Source organism: Equus przewalskii, chromosome 15 (assembly GCF_037783145.1).
Source record: "Equus przewalskii isolate Varuska chromosome 15, EquPr2, whole genome shotgun sequence".
Classification (NCBI taxonomy): Eukaryota; Metazoa; Chordata; class Mammalia; order Perissodactyla; family Equidae; genus Equus; species Equus przewalskii.
Window position 1 is genome coordinate 77,179,629 of NC_091845.1, and position 14,446 is coordinate 77,194,074.

Consider the following 14,446-nt stretch of genomic DNA (forward strand, 5'->3'; position numbering starts at 1 on the left):
GTTTGCTAAACAGTGTTTAGTGATTGGGCTCATCTTGCATCACCAGTTGATGACATTTTTCTTTGTTCCCTCCTACCCAGTTGAACCAAGACTCTGAGGCTGATATGCAATGTCACTTACAACATTAATCAGATACTGCATTTAAGGTGAGCTGTCCCTTGCCTCCTCCTTCCCCAGTGCTCGTGTGCTGCATGCAGTGCGTATCTTGCTTCTGCGAGCCTAAGATGGCAGGCAGGATTAGCCGTGCTTGTGCTGTGTGTGCATGCTGTGTATAGAATTCATTACACGTTGCCTAGTATTTCAGATGTGAGTATGTAAATGCTCGGTATGCCATATCATCTGGTAGCGAAGACTTGTTTTTGCCTCATTACAGCCTTAGATATTTCAACATCACCTTTCAGTTCTGATTCATTTGCTTCTGGGTGTTTGCTTTTCATCACATTCAAAATAGGATTTTTTTTTTTTTAACAAAGCCAAAAAAAAAAACCCCTAAAAACAAAAACAACAACAACAAAACTCTGCTACCAGATGGTGTCTCCCCTTTCTTCTTGCTTTTGCTGTCTTTTAAATAATGTATGTTGTATTGTTAATTAATGTGAATATCAAATTAAACACTTGAAACTTACATATTTATTATGCAGGTAGGAGACAAGGTGGAATCTATTTTTAACTCTTATGCACTCCATGGTGCGCAAACAACTTGGTTCTCAAATTGGTATTTTCAGTGCTGGTATCAGTGGTTTGATTTTCAGCAAATGTGACAGTGGCCTTTGCAGTGGTCAGCTCCGGGCTTTGAACTCTCAGAGGAGGAAGGGAAAAAAATTCAACACACCACCTCCTTGGTTGCAGCCTCAGAGAAACCTTGGATGAGAAACTTCTTTTTTCAGTCCTGTTTTCCTGTTGATAAATTCAGTTCTCGTGATCACAGTACATTGAAGCTGTTCTGCGTAAGATTTTGTGTGTGTGTGACAATTGCATCTAAAACTTGTGAGCAAGAAGACGGAGAAATCAGTTGGTCTCCATCGCTTTACATAAAAATGGCTGAGTGTCTTGTCATGCTAGCACTGCATTAAGTGACACACACAGGTAGGTTGAAATTTGCATGTTTTATAGATTTTTTTTGGAACCATGCAGCAAGAAGATTAGATGAATTAAAATATGACTTTTCTTAAAAAAAACAAAAATTAAATAAGACAGTTGTATTGGGGGGAGAGGTATTAAATTGGATAGCCTTTCCTATTCAGATACTATATAAATATATAGCTTTTATAAACTTATAAAATGATTCTGCTATAAAAATGAGATGATTTATTTTTTAAAAAATCATATATATGATAGGTGTGGCGCCATTAGACAACAAAAGAATTTTTTGAAAAGTCTGTTGATTCAGCTCCACTTTAGCTTGAAACTAAAAATAAATGGGTTTCTGGAGATAATTTCAAAGAGCGCAAACAAGCTTAATAAGAAGCATTTAAAATATTTAAATTTTAAGAAGCGGTCTTTAAACGTGTTATATGAAAGATGAAAATAAAAATTTATATGCTTTCAAAATCAATTTTAGATAATGTATAAGAATAAATACATTATTTGTATATCTATTATTTGGGGAGATGAGGAGTTACAGTTTTTAAAGGGAGAAATATTAAATATAGATGGCCCTGTTAGGAAAAAAAAGAGCTTTACTGAATGAAAGAGAGCCCCTAGGATGGTTCATTGCAGACCATACAGCTGTGGTTCTGTAAGCACCAAATTCCGGCACTTTTCAAAATAATTTCATGGGCTCTTTCCTTTGAGTTTAACTTCTCAAATATATTTTAGTTTCAGATTAACACTGGGCCAGAACCTGTTTCCTTGGTAACCAAATCTTATTTAAAAATGCAATAACAGATATGCAAAAGATTGTCTTAAAAAAAAAGAAGCAAATGTTTAATGAAAATTTTACAGCTCTTTTTCCTCTCATATGGAGCCTAAACTGGTTTTAGACGTTTTTAAATGCGGTCTTCAAGCCTTAAAATTAAGCCATATTTCTACACATCCAGAGAGAGCTTGCACAGGGAGAGCTTTTTCTTCCTCCTTTGTGCTCAGTACTTTCAAAATTAAGGTTTTCTTTGTACTGTGCTCCAGAATGCTGGTCAAGGTTTGTGTACAAAGGTGTAGTTTCACTATCACGAGTTCACTGGCGCCACTGAAACAAAAGGTATCTCAGAAATTCTAAGAACCAGAAAATGATGATGTTCTTGTTTTCCCTGAGCCCTCCGTTGGTAACCTCAGACCTCTGGGTAGAGCAGGACCCAACCCAGGCGCACCCCCCAATGAGCCTTTGTGGGCACGGCTTCGTAGGTGTGTTAGGAGGAAGATGCTGCCAAAACCAAACATCCCTGAGGTTTGCCCCGATGTGAAGAACGTGGAGATTCAGAACCGTCTGTGTAAATAGTTGCTGTATTCTAGCAGTTTGTCTACTTTTCCAAATCACTGTCTATAAAATCAAACCTCTTATGGGCTAAAGATTTGTTGTTATTGTTGTGTTGCTTTGAGGCCAACTTAAATATTTTGCTTGCAGTCTTTCTCTAGCTCAATTATATTAGAACATGATTCATCTCATAGTGATTTCGTTCTTCGGGCTTGCCGTGAAATATCCTTTCTGCAACACTCTTTTTTTTTTTTTTTCTTGACTGTTCGGGAGCCATTTTCCTTCTTGCCTGTGACTTAAAATGACTAAGTACGTTTTGAATATGGCATCAGCCAGAAGATCGTAAACTGAAGGGAAATGTCAGAAACCTGATTCAGTACTGCCTATTTCTTTTAGGACCAGTAGCATGAACAGTTGCAGTAGGATCATGCTAATTGTCATTCGCTCTTGAGCAAATAATGAGCCAGGCATTTGTAATTAAAACACCATTGCTATTCAGAAAGATTACAACTGCAATGTCTTCTATTTTGATAGGCTGATACAAATTAATCATTTTGAACCCATTTGAATCGTAATCACAAGATTAGATGGATGCAATGGAATTGTTTTACCATAAAAATGAGTGCCTGATAGATTCAGCAGTGTATTTTTTCTTTAAAAATGTCGATCCTTTTGTTTTTAACTCAAGCACGATTGCATCATCTTGTAGATTTTCATACCTAATGATTTTTTGGGGCATTGTTCATTTATGGTGCCCTTGGTCTCGCCTAAAAGAATTTTAAACACAATTCAAGGGGCTTGAAAACCAAATAAGACTGTTGGGAAGTATATTGTACCATTGTCATTCTAATAAATAGACCAGTGAATGGAAGAATAATTATTATTTATTACTTTGTTGTGTTTCGCCTTAATGCTTTGCCTTCATATTTCACAGAAATGTTTACAAGGCACAAAGCTTTTCTAAACTTACCCATTTACAATTATTATTGGATTTCCTAGATTAGCCAAAAACACTTCCTGCCTATTGTAGAGGATGGCACTCACCCCTTCTCATTGCTTAAAAGGCTATTGTTAAAAAACAAAATTTAACTGAGTAAATTTTAAAGATCTTAGTGGCTTTATTCAATGCTTCATGAATTTGGCAGCATCTCATCCAGCAGACAGAAAGGAGCTCCAAGGAGCTGTACAAAATGGAAGACTTCTCTAGGCAGCAGGGAGCGGGACGAGGAAGTTACACGAGCAGACAGCAGATTGGCTGTGGCAAGGTCACTTTCCTTCAGGGGACAGCCAGGCTCTGTCAGGCAGATGACTTCGCCAGTGCTGACCAGGTGATTCCAGACTGACGGGTCTAAGAGTCTATCCCTGGGAGAAGCTGGAACCGTAATTAAGTTAGGTATAAAGTCTCAGTTTGGTGAGACGAGGTTTAACATAAGTGACTCCATTTGGGGCCTGTTGTCTCTTTTTAACACTCTGCTTACCGCATTTGTGCTTTTTGGCTAAGGTGTTTATACTGGGCAGGCCAGAGCAGGTGCGACAGGAAGAACGTGCAAACAACCGCTTTGTTCTCACCAAAACGAAATGGGCAAATCTGTGGTTTTCTGCCTGAATAATTTATAGTATAAAATTCTCAACTCTTTTTTCCTTTGGAAAATAGGAAATATTTTTCCAAGCCTTAATTCAGGCTTTTCTTTTTCTTTTTCCTTTTTTTAACTTATCCACAATAGCGATCTGTTTAGTTGGGAAAATGGGAAGCATTACATTCACTCACCTAGAACGTCTTCACGCAAGTTGCTGTCTGTTGCGTCACTATCTTCTAATTAAAAGAGGTTACATCTCTTGCTACTACAGTGGTGTTGATGTACCTCAAACATTTCCATGGATTCCCTCATAGATGGATTGGTAGCCAGACCATGTCTTAGAGCTGGTCCATACGGGGAGAAGAACCTAGAAAAAGGTCTAGTACCTTTCTCTTTAGTACTAGATGATGCTATACCTTTGAGTTCCTGGAACCATACGGTTCATGCTAACAGCTCCCTCCCAAGGGAAATGCTGTTCTTGACAGCTTTCTTGGTAATTAACCATTTGACACACTTAGTGACCACCTACTGTATGTCAGGCATACTTCAGAGGCTGGAAATATAGTAATGAACAAGCGAGACCAGGGCCTGCTTCTCACGGACCTGCGTCTAGTATGGGGCGGGGGGAGTGTGGGGTGGGAAGGGGAAATAAATATGTAAACAACTAATTAAAGAAGACAAGTGCAAAGATGAAAAAGAAAATTAAATTTAAAAAAGCAAAGGGGACACGTTGGGAGGAAGAGAGTCACTTTAGAATGCTTGGCAGAGAAGGTCTTTCTGAGGAGGTGGCATTTAAGTGGAGACCTACATGGTAAGAAAGATCCAGCCAGATGGAGATCTGAGGGAGAGCATGACCAGGCAGAGGTGTGCTCGTGCTCACACTGCAGACTTTCCTTTCTCAGTGTAACTGCCGCTACATTAGAGCCAGGTCCGATGACTTTGTGGCTCGAGCCTTAGTTAGGTAATTTTCCCGCAGAGTGAGAAGGTGGGCCAGGCCCCCATGGCTGGTTTTAGTTAAATTCCCAGGACTCGGAGCCAGTGAAGTCACTGCCTTTGACCCAGTTACCCCAAAGCTGCCTAAGAAGGTGCGTTGAAGCTCTGGATATTGCAATCCCAGGTGGTGGTTAAATTCTGGCACAGATTTGGTGCTAACCCACGAAATCCACAGAAGAAAGACCTCTCAGAGCAAGGAAATTTCTGGGTAGCCTCTTGCCTTATTTTTCATAAGAACTCCGGTATTTAAACTCATGGCAAAACATTGAGATAGCCATTTCCTTTCATTTTTTTTGAAGGCAAATAGTGGAAGGATCTGTCCCATCTTGCCAATAAATTGTCATCGTCCTCTAATGCCTAAAACTCTTCAGTTCTGTAGATATTTTTGACTTTTGGTGGCTTTCAAAAGACCTTACTACTTGGGCTGATATTTCTCTATCTGAACAAATAACACTAAGAAAATCCTTCTTAAGAACCAGAACTATTTTATGCCTCTTAGGTTAGTCTGCTGATGAAAGTCGGAGAACAAAGGGATAGGTTTATTATATATACAAGTTAGAAACTATAAGGCCCTTTGAATGTTTCAGAAGCATCTTCTAAAATTGATTCATAATTTAGTGGAGTTTGCTTATCACAAATTAGAGGAGGCCTTAGTGACTCCTCACGCTTCGTTTGGTTTTCACTAGCCATGAAACATTCCACTGCATGAAGAATGTTCTAGTCCTTTGTAGTATAGTGTCACCCATTAGTGGGGTAGGGAGCTTCAAAAATTCAGTTCTCGTCTTTGAGCATTTATTGAGCATCTACTGTGTGACAGACACACTACAACCCAGGCAGAATGGAATATGATGTGGAACTCCAGTCCGGGTTCCTATACAAGGCTAGAATGTTGTATGGACAGGGGCAGTTGTGTGTCTTCTCTGTTCCTGAAAGAAATAAACGGTGTGCTGGTCTCGTAATGGCCTTTTATACTGTTCCCTGAAGGCTAGCCTTCAGTTTCAGGGCATCTCAGCCAATGGCAAGGATGGTTCTTCCCTGAGATGCTATCTTGTCCTCATCACCTTCCCAAGATGTGTTGGCTCCTAATAGGCCACCATATGTCTGGCTGCCCTGCTCCAAGCTGGTCTGCCTGCATTGCCAGATGACCTCAATAACGGCTGCCACTCTTCCGCATTCATGAGCACATGTTAAGTTGAGAAGCCCTTGAATGCAAAAATTTGAATTCGTGACGCAGGCGAGATGCTTCTGCTTTTTCACCTTTCCTGGCTGATAAAGGGGGTCTCCCTGCTGGCTGTTCTGTAGAAGGCTTTGTGTGCAGCAGGTAAATCGAAGACCAGTTGCCAAAACACTTGTCTTTGTCGGGTGATCCCAGCATGGCTCTGCTGTGGCCTAAACGTCTCACAGACCAGAAAATTCCTCTTTTGATCTTGTAACTCATTTTGCATGTTTTCCCTTCATGGCTTTCTTGCTTCTGCAGCTATTCCCGCTTAGGGTTCGAGACTAGCACTTGCTTTCTACACTCGCTATATTTGGCCTGCTGAGGGGGTTTATTTCCTAGTTCTGTTTTGTTTTGGAAATGCCAGTGTAAATATTCTTTTTGTGTTTGTGAAAAGCAGCTTTCATGATTTTCTTTATATAATAAAATAAACCTTTCCCTCACCCTGTGGTCATTGCTGCCAAATGGATATTTTGAAATTCCTTTTCCTTTTGCCTGCTGAAATCTTCTCCCCTGTCTGAGGCCTTGCTCTAATTAAGGCCTCACATTCCTGCCCATCTTCCCCAGTGCCGAGCCAGACGTGGAGTCCCTGCCCCGAGGGCCTTACAAGCCAGTGAGTCGAGAAAACAAAAGCCACCAGCTGAGAATGTGGTTAAATCCCAGAAGGGCAGTGCCCTTGTAATGTTTTTGCCTTTTCTCTTGTTTCTTGAGTTGTGGAAGAGGGGAACCTTTAGTAGGTAACGAGAGGGACTACGTCATTGAAAAATTCTCTAGAAAATGCAGCTATTGGGGAAACAATGTGGAAGAGAATGAGATGGTCAGCTGGGAGGCAGAATGGGGAGATGGAAACAACTGCAGGTTGAGAGGACAGCAGGGGGGGGGGTGCAGAAAAAAGAGGGAACAAAGGGGGCAGTCAGGAGGCAGGGAGGTGAACAAAAGGAGATGCTGCGGCTGCACCCTGAGGCTGAGGGTTCAGCGTACAAGGGAGAAAGTGTGGGGAGGGGCTGCAACTAGAAAAAGAAGTCTTGGGAGAGCCCCTAAAATGCAGGCTGCAGGCCTGCTGCGTAGGGACTGGTGCTGTGATGTTCTGTCGGCTTCAGTCCTAATGTTGGCCTGGCTGCTTCATTGTCCCACATTGGCTATTATGAACAACCTACAGATTGACGTCCTTTAAAATGATTTATCCCAGAGTCTTATGAACTCTCCATCCTCAGGCTCCTCTTCTACCTGCTGAGGATGCCGGAGAGCCCCCCATCCTGCCATCGTTCTACTAGATCTGGATTAAACTTTAATGAGCAGACTTTTTACACATGCTGTGACTGAGTCCTCTGGGTCTTCTGCAGATCTCAGACTGAAGATGGACCCAAAATACCTGTATTAAGCTGCAGATTCTGGAAACTCTTTTTCCCAGAGTTGCAGCCCTCAAAGCCTGTCCTTCCGTGCTCTTCACCAGCATCTCCAGCCCCTGGTCTGAGTGCCTGTTAAGTCATCCCCAGCAGATGTTCTGATGGTTTGAATTCCTAGGTCTCCATGAGAACCACTTTATTCTATCATGGAGGGAAGCGTGGTCGAGAGAGGTTGTGACTTCTCCGGGCCACTCGGAGAGTTAAGTGGCCGTGCTTGACTCCTAGTCCAGTGCTCTTTCTACTGAAACAAGCTGCTTTTAGCTCACAAGAGAAGTCCAGTTCTAAACCAGGAGTTTACAAATTTTTTCTGTAAAGGGTCTGATAGTAAATATCTTAGGCTTTGTGGATCGAGGCAAAATTGAGGATTTCATGTAGATATTTTTATAACAATGGAGAAAACAACTTTCCACAAACTTCTTATTGACGAAACTCAAAATATAATAATGTATAATATTAAGTATAACAATAATAATATATATACAACCATAGATACAGAAATGAGTGACTGAGGCTGTGTCCCGATCAAACTTCACTTATGGACACTGAAACTTGAATCTCATGTAATTTTCACATCATGTATTATTCTCCGTTAGATTTTTTTTCAATCATTTAAAATTGTAAGAACCATTCGCAGCTAGCAGGCTTTACAAAAACAGCTGGCAGGTGGAATTTGGCCCATAGGCCAGAGTCTGCGAACCCATTTTCTAAGTCAAAATCTGCAAACTGGGGCCCATTGGCCAGTCCAGGCCACGTATGTGTTTTGTTTGATTTTTAACAACTGTTTTACTTGAATCAGTGGCCCAATGCTTTTGTTTTCTAATTTTTTAATTGCATTACCTTTTTTTCTAATTACAAAAGTAATATATACCTACTGTGAAATAATTTGGAATGTTAACGTCTCCACATGTATTCTTTCAGCCTGTGTCTATGCATGGTGACTTTTTTAATAGTTGAGATAACACTTTGTAGACATTTTGTATCTTCTTCAGTTAATATATCCTTTTAAAGCCTTCAGTAACATAATCTTTTAAAATTTTACTGTGAAACTCTTAGACACATGTAGAATACGGAGAGACTGGTTGAATGAACGAACCCCCATGTAGCCATGGCCCAGCTTCAACAGTTCTCAGCGGCTTGTCAGTCTTGTTTCATGGACGTCACTCCTGTATTATTTTGAAGCAAATCCCAGACATCATATCATTTTATCTCTAAATATTTTACTATGATTCTCTAAAAGATAAAGATATTAAGAGAAAGCCCTTTTTCTAAGTAAATAAATGCTGAAGTATTTAGGGGTCAAAGAGAATGATGTCTGCAACTTACAATTGGTTCAGGAAAAAAATAATAGATAGGTATGGGTAGAATGTATACAGGAGTTTTTCTTGGTACTATTCTGTAACTCTTTCATAAATTTAAAATATTTCTAAATAAGAAGTTTTAAAACTGTGAATTACTAAAAAAATACATTTTAAAAATGTGGATTACTAAGGAACATAACCACAGTATCATTATTATATCAAAAGATAACAATAATTCTTTAATAGCATCAAATATCATAGCATTTGTCTTAATTTGACCTAATTTGTCCAATTAAGTCACTCTTTTTGTTTTAAAGATTGGCACCTGAGCTAACTGTTGCCAATCTTTTTTTTTTCTGCTTTTTCTCCCCAAATCCCCCCAGTACATAGTTGTATATTTTAGTGGTGGGTAAATTAAGTCATTCTTAAAAAAACTAGTTGTTCAAAGCACAATTCCAAATAAGGTCCTTACAGTGCAACTAATATTCCCTTAAATTTCCTTTAATCTATAGGTTTCCCCTCCTGTCTCTTTCTTTTGTCTCTCCTATTGCTATAAAAATTTTGTTGAAGAAACAGTTTGTTTGACCCGCGGAGTTTCCCACAATCTGAAATTTGATGCTTGCATTCCTTGGTGCTGTGTTACGTGTTCTTCTGTCTCAAAGATTTCCTGTAAAATGGTAGTTACAGCTAGAGACTTGATCAGTTTCAGACTCTTTTTAGTAGTCAACAGTTCATAGATTTTATATAAAAATCCTGATTTTGGCTTCATTGGAAAATTCTGCCCACCTGGAATTCCCACCTGGCAAGAAGTGGCGTGGGGCTGGCACTGCCACTCTCCATTTACGTGGGACGTGAATTATCGCTGAGGCCCCAGTTCACACTCCTTCCTGCCTGGCTCCCAGGGCATGGGGCGGCAACACCCCTGTTCTAAACACTGCCTTTTCTGGGGCTTTGGCAGACTTCTCAACACAACACCATCTAAGCCCTTTCAGGAATGTGGTAGAGATTAGAGAAAATGATTTGGACAATGACTTTCTTAAAATGCTTGAAAGGAAAGAGACAAGCAGCCATTTGAGGGGAGGCCAAGTTATAGAATTTGGAGAGTGCCCAGGATGAGGGAAAGAGAGAAGAAAAGTCAAACAATAAATTAAATTAAGAGAGCGCTGCAAATATGGGAGGCAGGGTGAGTTCTAGATTCCTAACCCCTGGTGGGAAACAAAGGAAGCCGGTGGGTTGAAAAGAGACAACACTTTAGTCTCTTTATCTACACATGGTCCCCGACTTAACAGTGGTTCAACTTACCATGTTTCGACTTTACGATGGTGTGAAAGCAATATCCATTCACTAGCAACCGAACTTCGAATTCTGAATTTTGATCTTTTCCTGGGCTAGTGATATTCCGTACGACACTCTGTCGAGATGCTGGGCAGCGGCAGCGCCCCACGATCTGAAGGGTGAACAACAGAGACACGTCCACCCCTGCTGTTTGTCACTTTCAGTACAGTGTTCAGTAAATTACATGAGATACTCAACACTGTATGATAAAACAGGCTCTGTGTGGGATGACTTTGCCCAACTGTGGGCTCCTGTGAGTGTTCTGAGCACGTTTAGGGTAGGCTGGGCAGAGCTATGGTGTTCAGTAGGTTCGGTGTATGGAATGCATTTTCAGTTTACAATATTTTCAACTTACGATGGGCTTATCAGGATGTAACCCCATCATAAGTCAAAGAAGATAATATTGAAACTTTATGATAATACTGAAACCTTTAAAAAGAAAGAGAAGGGGGGCAGTAAACGTTAACTTGCCGGTAGTCCTAAATCAGAAAGCAAAAGCAGGCTGTTGGAGCATAGCAGAAATCATGTGGGGACTGAATGAAATGAGGTAGAAAACGAGGAAAGGCTCCTAGAAAAGGCCACTGAAAAAGGCTCAGGGCCGTGCTGCAGAGATGTTGAAGGAACGGTAGAAATTTAAGAGAGGAGAGAATCTTGAAAGTCTTAGGCTGTTTTTTCTTATTTGTAAACGTATTGAAGTGAAAAGTATTACAAAGATATAAAAAATATATAACAGTTAGTTGTTTTGAAAAGAGTAAACCTTTATAGAAAAGAATAAAATTATGACAAGTTGGGATGTTCCTGGAAATTTCCAGATAGTTCCCCATACTCAGAAAAATGATTAAGAGAGAGAATCTGCCACTGGTTATGAGGAAGGGTGGAAAATTTTGAAGGACAGGCTGATTATGTAAGTTTTAGGCTGTGGAGTTTAAAACTGTTGCCATGATATTTTAGTTATTAATAACAATTTGGGGAAATCTACTCGCTTCTGGAGAAACATTTGGCTCTAATGAGAAAGAAATGCCACTGTTTGTGAATTCCCAAGTGGATGTAAGGAGCCATTCACTTGCTAAGCCTCTTAGGAACGCCAGAGCCGATTTCACCCTTAACAAGCTGTTGACAGCGTCTGATCAAGGTACCACCTGGAACACGTTAGCAGCACAGAAAGTGGACTGTGGAGTCAGACCTGTGTTTAAATCCCTTTATGTCACTCACCATGAGACCCTGGCAGCTTACCCATGGAAAATTTCTAGGGTGTAAACGTTGCTTCTACACACCGATTCTCACCACTTGGATGGTAGGAACCCAGAGCTCTGCATACTTGACTTCCGGCACTAACAGCCACAAAAGCTCACACTTACAGAGTGCTTACTGTGTATGTGCCAGGCAGTACTGTAGATGCTTCACGTGTATTATTCCATTTAATTATCAAAAAGTCCTATGAGGTAAGCATAATATTAAAATTAGCCCCATTTTACAGGGGAGGAAGATGAGGCTCAGGGAGCTTAAGGAGCTTGCCTAAAGTTACACAGTGAGTGGCCTTGCAAGGGACAAAGCTAGGCTTCCAACCCAGGCAGGCAGAATCCAAAGGGCAAATTGCCTTGCTCTCTCCCTTCTCACCTTCTAGTCCTGGGGAAACACAGAGAGCAGTGCCTCACAAGGGCACTTCCCAGCCTGGGGTTCCTAATTCGTGTGCCTCGGGTTTCTTGGAGGTCCCCAAATGATTTTCACAGTTTCCAAAAGCCTCAGTGGAAACCCACAAGGTTGCAATCAGACCACAGGTTTCTTTAGGTTGGAATCCGTGATTAACAGCGGGTTAGCTCAGGCTTTTTAGGCGCTCTGGCTGGTGGTTACATATACAAAAACACTGCAGGCTGGGTGTTTTTTTAAGTGGGAAGATGAATTGTTAGTTAATAAATGCAGTTTTGTGGAATAGATCTTTCTAAACATGTGGCCCATGGAGAGAGAAGAAAGGGTGCTTGGCCTTCAGGTCGGGGGAGCTGCTAGTTGTGTGCACGTGTGTTTGCACGTTGCCCAACCTGCCAGCCTTCAGAACACTGCCTTTATTTTTAAATTACAGGAGTCTTTAACTGGACTTTGAGTCTATATCGTTTTCCTTGATTATTTAAAATGTTTTACTGGCTTTGTATTTAATATCGGAATCTACTTTACTCATCAAAACGACCACATTCTTAAAACATGGTCAGGCACTGGGGTGCAGAATTGCAAACAGCGTATTCCAAGCTAAAAACAGGATGTAAGTCTAGCAAAGAACAGATTTTTTTTTTTGTCCTTTTAAGCTCTAACCTAGGAGTGAATCTTTCCTAAAGAAAATTTAAAGTAAGACTCAGACTACCAAAACACAGGAAACGTGGATATTTTTTTAAGAAACGAGCAAACAAAACCTGTGCGTCAGTGCGCTAGGCTGTGAGCTCCACAAGGCGAGTCTGTGGCAGGCCTCAGCGAATACTTTCTCAATGAGCAGTAGTGAATCTTGGAAAAAGCTTTAGCAAGCAGGCAGTGCCCTTTGTTTAAGGAAGAGGACTGGGTCTTTGGCGGGAACTAGCTTTTGTAACACTTTGGGAAAATCAGCCTAGGCTTCTCCTGACAGCCATGGGAAGGCGCAGGTGACGCCCTATTCCTGAGAATTTGATTGCATTAAAACTGCACTTGACTTTCTCCAAATCCTGCCTCCCAAACGTGCAGGGTTTGGATGCTGTCAGGGACCTGGATCCGGAACCCAGGGCCCGGTGCGCGGAGCCAGGCCTTGTTCTGATGGTGACGAGCCTCTGTGGCCGTAGACCCTCAGTGGGTTGTCCTCCCTCGGGTTCTGAATCGTGTTCTCCCCCAAGGAGGAGGCGGCGGAGGCCGCTGCCCTTTGAGGGCGCCTGGGGCCTGGCGGGCCGTCGTGGGTGCCCGGCGCGCCCAGGACCGGCCTGGGGCCCGGAGGCCGTCGTGGGTCCCGGGCGCACCGAGGTCGGGCGCGGGCCGGGAGGCCGTCGTGGGTCCCCCGCCCGGGCCGCCGCTGCGCTCCCGCGGCCCGGTCCCGCGGCTGAGGGTCGGGCCGACCTCTTCCCGGGCGGGCCGCGGCCTCTCCCCGCGCCGGGGGCGGGCCGGCAGAGCCGAGCCGCCGGCGTCCATTTTCTGGGCGGTGCTGTGCGGCGCGGCGGCCGGACTCGCGGGTCCGGAAGCGCCATGGACCCCCGGGGAGGCGCGCCGGCGGCGGAGGAGCCGAGCCTGTAAGTGCCCTTCGCGGGGCTGCGCGCGGGCCGGGGGCGAGGCGCGGCCGCCTGACCCCCTGCCCGGGAGGGGCCCCGCAGCCCGGCCGCGACACCCTGGCGCAGGCTGTCGGCTCGCAGACGCCGGGCGCCGCGGCGACCCCGCGCCCGCAGGTGCCCGGCCCGGCCCGCGGGGACGGCGGCGCTGCGGCGCGGCTGGTGGCCCCGCGTCCGGTGGCCCCGCGGCGCGGCTGTGCCGGAGGGCGGGGGCCGCGGAGAAATGCGCAGCCGAGGGCCGGGGACGCGGTGGCTCCGGTCCAACGGGCTCCGGAACTGCGCTGACAGTCGTTCCTCCCCTCCCCGACTGCGACTCGGACCCCAGTCCTGAGCCCAGGGGACCCGGAGGATTTCCCTGGTTCCGCACGAAGCCCCTGGACTTGAATGGGACACGCAAAGGCAGAGCCCTGCCCCCAGGGGCTTGCAATCTCAGCCTCCTACTTGTGCAGTAGTTAGGTCTGCTCTGTTGTCCAACACACCGCCCGCTGGTAGCCGCTGCTTTGCGGGGTGTCTAGTAAATCACCTGAGATTGTAGGCTGTCCGCCGTTCCACTTTATAGCTCCTGTTCTGCTGTAGGTAAGTGACTAATTCCAGTCTGGACTTTGGCCCTAATTGAATATCCCGTCCAAGGATCCATTATAGATGATCTGTGTTATGGTGCCTTATACATATTTTAAAAGTTAAAAACTTTTCTCCTAATTATGAAGCTCAACTACTTGGTCAGTTCTTACGGTTAAAAAACATAAGGGGATTTAGTCCGTGGTTTCAGAGAAACTTCTAATGAGGTACTGTATCTAAGTGTAGTGTTTTTCTAACAAGAGTAGGGACCCATTAGAAGATCGTACAATCAGTTTAGAGGGTCACTCCTGGAAGTTTTTAAACAGATATAGTCTATATGATGCAATTTAGAAAAGAATAGAATAGAAAATATCATAGTGC

The 14,446-nt window shown here is 43.3% G+C and overlaps 1 protein-coding gene and 1 long non-coding RNA gene across 12 annotated transcripts in view; one reads left to right on the forward strand and one right to left on the reverse strand.

The window, feature by feature from the left end:
• The window catches only part of ZBTB38 (zinc finger and BTB domain containing 38), a 76,527-nt gene that overhangs the window by 18,064 nt on the left and 44,017 nt on the right, over nucleotides 1-14,446 (forward strand). For 6 of the 11 annotated variants that reach the window (XM_070576203.1, XM_008529274.2, XM_070576204.1 and 3 more), the window contains one exon: nucleotides 81-146. The exons of 1 other annotated variant lie outside the window; for it this stretch is intronic. The gene's annotated coding sequence lies outside the window, so the exon portion shown is untranslated. Of the gene's footprint in view, nucleotides 1-80; nucleotides 147-168; nucleotides 1,087-12,661; nucleotides 12,860-13,211; nucleotides 13,472-13,671; nucleotides 14,084-14,446 lie in introns of those variants that run through there. 4 more of the 11 variants (XM_008529297.2, XM_070576210.1, XM_070576202.1 and 1 more) reach the window with 4 other exon arrangements.
• Nucleotides 8,961-10,347, reverse strand: LOC139076014 (uncharacterized). Its single transcript, XR_011527194.1, has 2 exons — nucleotides 10,203-10,347; nucleotides 8,961-9,567 (listed from the first exon to the last, which is right to left on the reverse strand). It is a non-coding gene; the product is annotated as an uncharacterized lncRNA (long non-coding RNA).